The 9,137-nt window shown below is 37.4% G+C and overlaps 1 pseudogene across 1 annotated transcript; it reads left to right on the forward strand.

Annotated features, from left to right (window-relative positions):
- The first annotated feature begins 473 nt into the window (after window positions 1–473).
- On the forward strand, window positions 474–2,631 carry LOC145640626 (protein NRT1/ PTR FAMILY 7.3 pseudogene; annotated as a pseudogene). Its single transcript, XR_014114959.1, has 3 exons — window positions 474–818; window positions 984–1,546; window positions 1,668–2,631. The product of XR_014114959.1 is annotated as a protein NRT1/ PTR FAMILY 7.3 pseudogene (transcript).
- The last annotated feature ends 6,506 nt before the right edge of the window (window positions 2,632–9,137 follow it).

Genomic DNA, 9,137 nt, shown 5'->3' on the forward strand with positions numbered 1-9,137 from the left:
ACCCTTTGATAGGTCTTAAATTAAAATTAAGAAATTTAATTTGAAAACCTTCTTTCTTAGCCTAGCTAAATTTGTCAATTTATAATCTACATATACATTTCAGTGCACAAATAATACACAAATAATTTAGATATAGTGGATATGTACACGGTTAGATTATTTTAAACCTCTCAAATTGCATGGTTCAATTATTGTATACCTTATTTTTTTTATCTTTGAATTGATTATAACAAGTTTATTAAGAGTTAAACGGGTTCATTAATGTAGCGTATACGTATAATTGTTATCGTTACATTTTCATCACATACCATGTTTCCGTATTTGTAAGTGTATGTTTGTAGACTGTAATAACTTGTATTTACGTTGTTTTTGTTTATCAGGAAAAGATAAGAGATGAAAGTGAAGCAGTAGAATACACTTGATGGAACTGTTGATTTATATGGTAAACCAGCAATACGTGGTAAAACCGGAAGATGGACCCTTGGTATCCTAATCTTAGGTATCATTTCAGATTTATCTTTGCAATTGAGTGTTCATTTTCGCGGTCATTTAGGTGTCATGTAACTAAGATATTTGAATGTGTGACAATTATAATTGCAGTGAATCAAGGGCTTGCTACATTGGCATTTTTCGGCATAGGAGTAAACCTAGTGTTGTTTTTGACAAGAGTGGTAGGACAAAGTAACGCAGATGCAGCGAACAATGTTAGCAAATGGACTGGAACTGTTTATCTATTTTCCCTTCTTGGTGCCTTCCTTAGTGATTCCTATTGGGGTCGATACAAAACGTGCACGATTTTTCAAGCAATCTTTGTCCTTGTAAGTTTCTAGTGTTATATTGCACAACATAAGTACATATTGTAACACATTAAAGGATCGTTTCGTTGTTAGATGAGATGGTACACTATTAAGTTTGTTACATTGTTGATGAGATGGTACATAAGTATATATGTATTGATGCTTTAAACTTTTATGATGTTGCAGGGCTTGGCATTATTATCATTATCATCATACTTATTTTTACTTAAGCCTAGAGGTTGTGGAGTTGAGCTAACTCCATGTAACTCCCACTCTGGCTTCCATGTCGCGTTGTTCTACACTGCACTATACATGGTGGCCCTAGGGAATGGAGGGTACCAGCCAAATATCGCGTCATTTGGGGCAGATCAATTTGATGTAGAACATCCTAAGGAAAGACACTCTAAAATCTCCTTCTTTAGTTATTTCTACTTGGCTTTCAACTTAGGATCTCTATTTTCCAACACTTTATTGGCCTACTATGAAGATCATGGAAAGTGGGCACTTGGGTTCTTTGTATCAGCTATTATTGCCCTTATTGCTTTGATACTTTTCCTTGGTGGTACGCCTCGTTATAGGCACTACAAGTCTCTAGGAAACCCTGTTTCGAGGTTTGGCAGAGTTCTTGTGGCTTCCTTAAAGAAATGGAAGGTCCCTGTACCGGAAGAAGGAGATAGTTTGTATGAATTGGATGCAAAGACGTATGTTAAAAATGGACGGAAAAAGATTTTGCATACCAAAGGATTATCGTAAGTCTTACACCTTTGCTCCTTGTTATATATGCAACACTTCAAAGAGTTAGAAAAATTAGAATTTGCTTTTAATCTATTTTAGCAAATTGGTTGTTTATGATTCATTGTAATGTCACAGGGTCTTGGATAAAGCTGCGGTTCCTACCTCATCAAACAACGAAAAGAACTTGTGTACTGTCACACAAGTCGAAGAAGTTAAATGCATATTAAGGCTTCTCCCAATATGGGTTTGCACTATTATGTACTCTGTAGTCTTCACTCAAATGGCTTCCCTCTTTGTGGAACAAGGTGCTGTGATGAAAGTAACCATCAAAGGTGGCTTCCGCATTCCACCAGCTAGCATGTCTGTTTTCGACATCCTTAGTGTTGCATCCTTCATCTTCATCTTTCGTCGTGTTTTGAACCCTCTTGCCATTCGATTGAGGAGTAGAGGTCTTACTGAGCTTCAAAGAATGGGAATTGGCCTCATCTTTGCGATTTTATCTATGGTAGCTGCTGGTACTGTGGAGGTTTACAGGCTGAAATATGCGATAAAGGATTGTCAGGATTGTGAAGAGGCTAGTACTCTAAGCATCTTTTGGCAAATACCTCAATTCATGCTTGTTGGTGCATCGGAGGTTTTCATGTATGTTGGTCAGTTGGAGTTCTTCAATGGACAAGCACCTAAAGCATTAAAGAGCTTTGGGAGTGCACTTTGCATGTTGTCAATGTCATTCGGGAACTATATGAGTAGCATCATAGTTACTTTACTTATGAAGATAACTGCGCGAGGTAGCAATCCAGGGTGGATTCCGGAAGATCTAAACAATGGTCATCTAGAGAGGTTTTACTTCTTGTTGGCAATTCTTACCACAATAGATTTCATGGTGTACTTGTACTTCGCTTCATCATACAAATATGTTCAATGTGAAGAACCAGGAGAAAGTGATGGTGATGAAGACAGTGTCGAAATTGATGTCTAGTAAAACTTAGATGTTAACCAAAGTGAAATGACTTTCTTCACCTAAAAACTGAGGAAATGATCAGAAAATTGTAGAACATTTCAGAGAAGGGAAGCAGCATAAAGGCGGGCAAAACAAGCCAAGGCAGATTGGTTTCCTGATGGATGCGTCGTGAGCTTTTGTACATAGGGTCTCTTGTTTAGTATGTAATCAATAAATTTGTTGTTGTTGAGGACTGGATTATGGTAGGTTTGTTGTGTTTAGCATAGTGCAAACTTTGATGCAATGCTTAAATCTAATTAATTAAAATCTGCTTGTTGTAGACAATGTTATTGCTTCTTTATTTTATATATGCATGATCAATGTCAAGTATTATCAGACATTGCAAAGCACAAACATGGAAAATCTGGTTCCTTGCATTTAGCTCGCGGCTAGGAAGACTGGTCGCAATCTGAACAGTACCACCCACCCTTATCCTACCACTGTCAACTTATAGGCGGCCTTCAGCTTTTGGTCATTTGAATAGAAGGGGGATTAATACATAATGCAAGTGGTGTGAATTCATTATCGATGAAGGTCTTTAATTTCAATTAAATTGCATATTCATTAGGAACACCATGCACATGACTCTTACGAGCACCATATCATCTTTGCCATAAACGATTGTCTATCTCAGGCTACAATGTAGACGGTTTTTTGAATGGCACAAATGGCTTAAAAATGAATCAAGCAAAATTTCATAAAGAACGATATCAATCTGATTGTCGAAACAGGTAAATACATAAACTCTTGACACTACTTACAAAGCATTCAGTTCCAGGACTTGTGAGCCTCAATAAAACAACTCACTTGTCCGAAAAAAAAAAGAGAGAGAGAGAGAGGAGGGGGAGGAAGCCCAAATCTTTAAGGGTAAATTTAAGTCGAAAGCTAACAATGCCTCACAATATGCCATCTCAAAGCTAGGCCGAGAGACGGGGGATCTACATACATGCTCATTACAACATTCAACGGACAAGCAACTTTCCTTTTAGTTGTCAATTTATCTTACAAGTATAAAGCTAATTGATCATCAATCATATGCATAATTGCATACAAATATACGAAGAAAGTACTTAGCCCTAGTAGAGGTGATGAGTGGGATGACTTTTAAACTGTGATCAAAGAAGATGGCAACAGTCAACAAGTCAAGTTCAGTTCTTTCTTTGTCTAGACCCAGACAGACCCCGAATCAGTCTAGGCCCAGAACCAGTCCATCCCAAGTTCCCCAACTACAAGTCCTCTTGAAGACCAGACTTGAACAAGCTCGGCTAAGTGTTGAACCACCTTAAGCCTGGCTTGTTCCTGTCCCATGGCAAATAAAATCAGCATATTAATAATATCAGCATACTCAGAATACTCTTATTCTTTCATTTTCAGAAAAATTTGTTATTTGCACATGAATAAAATCTTTCTACGATTAGTGTTATGAACTAATTCTATTGGTGAATGAAAAATATGTATTTTTATACTCTAACCTCTCGAGAACTAACCAAGCAATGTACATATTAGCTAGAGTAGACAAGAATGCAGAATGTAAAAATTTGAAAAAATGTCAAAATTGGCAGACTACTTTCTTCAGTATATCATCAGTACAGCCCGGGGGTGTGAAAGTTATCAATTCCTTTAGTTTCATCAGAATCTTCTTCAGCGATGATGTTTAACATATTCTTGCAAAACTCAAATGCACTGAAGTTATATTACAAGTGTAGTTGGATAGAGCTTGAAAATATCTTTCCAATGATATATTATAAGCCCAATTTCGATGAATAATGAGGAAGTTATGACCAAAATACTAAACTGGACCCAGTTTGATTTTTATATGCGGCCCAATGATTTAGAGGAGGACCTATTATTAATTATCATTCCTAAAGCTATTAGGATTGATTATAGTCTTCTAGAATATTCTAGAAGGTTCTCTTAAATCCTAATGGAGTTATGATTGATAATTATATTTCAAAAAGTTTGAAATTGAATAAAATACTCGTTTTTAGAATCCTTGTTTTGTACGAAGTGGAATATATTCAGATTTTATTTTCGTGTCTTATAATCTTTATCCAAATTTTATATGGTTGGATAGATCTTGAAATTATCTTTCCAATGATATATTATAATATTAAATCGAGTTATAACGAAAAAGATATGAATGTGATACAAAACTCTATTCAAAACTGACACCCTTCCACTATTTTGGCCATATCTTTTTATCTACAAAAGATTTAATCTGATTGTAATTGGGTTGGAAAGTAGACTTCAAGAGATTTCCAACGACATATTATATGACTTATTTGGACTTCTGGATCAAAAGATATGATAAAAACAAAATCCGCAATAACAGAGTTTCCTATGGCGCCTACATTTAAAGCTGTTAGCCGCTTGAGTTGCCTCCATAAAGTTATAGGGGGTTTAAAAGAAAATTCAATGGATTTATTGAATCAATGTGTAGAATCAGGGGGACTGTATAGTGTGTTGACGTTGCCAAAATCTAATCTTCTTAGTCCTTTTTTGAAAGAGGTGATGGGATACAACGTAGCTGATACCAACACCTTTCAGATTAATGGGCATACGTTAGGAATAACCTTAGAGGATGTGTTATTCCTTACCAGATTGAAGATCGATGGCGATCCGGTGCTAATTAAAAATTTACGAATTGTTTCACGTAATTTGTTAATTTACGAATTATTTCATGTTATTTTGTTAATTGACGGATAACTTATATATAATTTATTATTATTATGTTGCTTGATTTTTATTGTTATTGCTTGATCACACCTTTTATGCATGTTTAAAGGGAATTGTTACTTGTAATCACGCTTAATAAGATAATTAATAATCTTGTTTAGGGTTAATTTGATTATAATTCAAGTGATCGCCAATAATAATTTTATTTGTGCATTAATATGCAACCAACATAGATTAAACATGTTTAGGGTTAACTTATTGATTGCATGTTAGTAAAAAAACGCACATGAATACTCTCGCTTAACACATATTTGAAATTTTTTTTGTGTGATTGATCTGAAAGAAGAATCGAGTCATGAAAGGTCCCCCGTAATTGGTGGTAGAAGGGAAGAGGAGGAGGAACCTCCATGGGAGAAAAAGTGAGGTTTCGTTTCTGGCGCTCGTAGGTTTAAGGGTGCTGATTAAAAACTAAATACGGATTCTGACTAAAAAGTTTCGATTGAAGTGGTGCTTTAAGGGTGATACTGCCTTGACAGATGTGGGCTGCTCCTACTACATTATCAGATTCAATAATCTAGATGATTATGATTTTGTTCTGTCCCAGGGCCCTTGGATAGTTGGTGATAATTATTTGACTATTTGGAAGTGGCTGCCTAATTTCGTACCCGATGAAGAGCCAATACGTAATCTCACAGCTTGGGTTAGGATCCCAAATTTGTCAGTGGAGTATTTTGATAAGACATTTCTCCATAAGATTGGTTCAAAAATTGGAATAGTTATTCGTATTGACAAGCATACAGAGTCTCAAAGTAGGGGCCAATTTGTGATCGAGATTTAGTATTGAAGTCGACCTGACAAAACGTCTTTTGTCAAAGTTCCGTTTTAATGGAAGGATTTGGCGTATTCAGTATGAAGGATTGAAACTCATTTGTTTCAAGTGTGGCAAATTGGGTCACAAAGATGATCATTGTGAAGTTTTTCATGCAGACGAGCAGAGTAGCACTGGTTCACAGTCAGTGAATAATAATGTTAAACATGATCAGATTAATAAATCCAGTAAGGGTCCTAGGCCTGAAGAACATGATGACTACGGTTCATGGATGATTGTCCAAAGAGGTAATCGAAAGCAAAATCTCAGGGAGAAGCAAGAGAGTCATAAAAAATCTAGTCAAGGCATCAAGAACACCCCTGATAGTCCTGGTCAAGGGAGGAAAAAAGTCTCGGTTGTGAACAAGCCAGTTGACCAAAGTCAACAGAAAAGTCAAGGGTCAAGATTCAATATTCTCCAAAATGAGGAAGCAGAGGATAGTGTGCCTTCAATTTTGCCTCAAAATAAGGCTATTGAGATTAATAGTGAAAATCAGAAGAGTCAATCTCAGTTGCCTTTGGGAAGCACAGTTAATTTAGGAGAGGATGAAATTATGGCAAATGTAGAAAATCTACAAGGCAATACCAATAATTTTGGTAAAGAATATAATGAGAATTAGGAGTCAGCTGTCCTCCTTGGGGAATCTCTGCAATCAGGGAAGGAAATTAACTTCGAAAATATTTCTTCGGAAAGTAATCATGGAAATAATTTTGAAAAAATTCCAATCACTGGAATTCTGGCAAAAAATATTGTTAACAAAGACAATATTAGGGAGTTACCTAAAATTAATCAATCGAGCGGAATTCGTACTCCCTTGACAGCACAAAATAATTCTGCTCTTGTTACTATTCGTGTAATTAGGAAACAAGAGATTAGGAAACATTCCTTTCCTTATTCGAAGTCAAGGGGTTTGATTGGTAAGGAAAATTGGGTAGAAGTAGCTTCCAGTACTCCTTCTGCCCTACGTAAACCTTCTCAATCAAACTCTGTTCCTTTGACCGAGCGCAGTGATCATAAAACCGAGAGATGTTCCGATTACTCTGGAGATTCAACTTCCCCCGGAATTCGAGATGTTTGTAGACCTCCCGATGGAGGGACCTTCATTGGTAACGAGTCACCCCATAGACAACTAGATGTCCCTCAAATTCACGGCCTATCTTCCTCCGGAGCACAACTCGCCGGATTTAATGGCTACATTTCAGATTCCTATGGAGACAATGGGTCCTATGAAAACGCTCAGGGACAAGTTTCTGGCTCTTTTGCACAAGCATTAGTAGTCCTCAAGCACAAGCAGTTTGTAGTCGTATAGGCTTTTCGGGGCAAGTTCGTGTCGATGCTCAAGGTTTTGTAGGGGGCATATGGGTCTTTTGGCTTGCAGAGGAGGTTTCGGTTACTACTATGGGTAGTCATACTCAACATGTGACTGTGGAGGTGCGTAAAATGGTGAAGATCCGTGGCTTTTTTCAGCTGTATACGCTAGTCTAGATAGTACTCTCAGGAATGATTTATGGAGGGAATTAGAGAAGATTAAGGAGCAGCACTCAGGCCCGTGGTTAGTAGCAGGGGACTTTAATGAAACATCAAGCATGACGGAGAGGAATGGGGAAGGAGGTGCTGCTATGTTTCGCAGGTGTCGAAATTAAATTTTGCAAATTGGATAGAAAATATGGAGCTTATTGATCTAAATTGCTCTGGACCCGAGCATACATGGTTTCGGGGTAACTCCCCGGAAACGTTCAAATCGGCTAGGTTGGACAGAGGCCTAGTTAATGAAGAATGGAGGCTTCGTTTCCCTGAACGTGCGGTTAAAAACTTGCCAAAAACTCGTAGTGATCATTGTCCTATTTTGGTGAGTACATCGGGTTTTGCCCCCATCCCTACAGCTCTTAAACCGATTCCTTTGTGCGATCTAAGTGGAATGTGAAGGCTCCTCTTATTCCTTTTCTGAAAAATTTTGTTGATCTTTTGAACCAGTGAAATAAGGAGACTTTTCACAATATTTTTCGAAAGAAGAGTGAACTATGGGTAGGATAGAAGGGATTCAGAAGCGGCTAGCCCAAGGGCTAGACCGTCACTTGATTAAACTTGAAGCTTCCTTGAGAAGAGAGATGGATGATGTATTAAATCAGGAGGAGCTTTTGTTGGAGTTGAGTATGTTGGAGATGATTGGTCATTATTTATTTTTGACATTGGTTTTATTAGGATTTGGCTCCCTTAAGCATGACTTTTATCTCACACTTCCCAAATATTCCCTACCCTTTACCCTAGCCTTACATTACAAGCTTTAAAGATCTTCCGACCTTTGTAAATAGAGTTGTGTGAATGTGAAAGTGTTGTTTATCAATGCAAGGAATGATTGACATATTCTGAGTCGACTACTAGGTTGAGTGTATGTCTTTTTAAACACACGAGTGTTGTGAGTTTGGGAGGGAATTGTTCACATTAAAGGGGTTGGGATGGAGAGCGATCAAGTACATCTTTTACTCGCCACATAAATGAGAGTTGAGTGTGTGAGCACTAGTCTTGACTTCTATATGCTCTTGTGGTTTGCTCTACTTGACAATTGTTAGGGAGGATGAGCGATTGGATGAATGAGATTGGTTGATGTTGAAGCATGTTTGTTAGATTTGCCTTGTATTGTTTGTTCTTGATTTTGATTATTTGGGGTGAGGCATGTTTTATTTATTCATTGATGAACTCTTTGCTTAGGGACAAGCAAAGGTTTGGCTTTGGGGAGTTTGATATGTCTATTTTATATAGTATTTTACCCCCGTCCCTTTATCATAATTGGTAGTGTTTTTGGCTCTTTAGAGCCTCTTTTATTACTAATTGGTGTTTTCGTAGTTTTGGATGAGTTTTGTAGGGAATTACAATTTTGGAGTATTTTCCCGAGATTTTATGGAGCGACTACGAGCATTGGAGGAGCACGACCACTTTTTATAGCCCAAGGCCGGTTGGAGTCATCAAACCGGTGATTAAGGGCTCGACATATAAAATTATGAGGCATTTGGACCGAGTATTCAAGACCCGAAGAGGAAATCCGGATTGGGCCGAAGGATCG

This window comes from Chenopodium album, chromosome 7 (genome assembly GCF_948465745.1).
Source record: "Chenopodium album chromosome 7, dcCheAlbu1.1, whole genome shotgun sequence".
Classification (NCBI taxonomy): Eukaryota; Viridiplantae; Streptophyta; class Magnoliopsida; order Caryophyllales; family Amaranthaceae; genus Chenopodium; species Chenopodium album.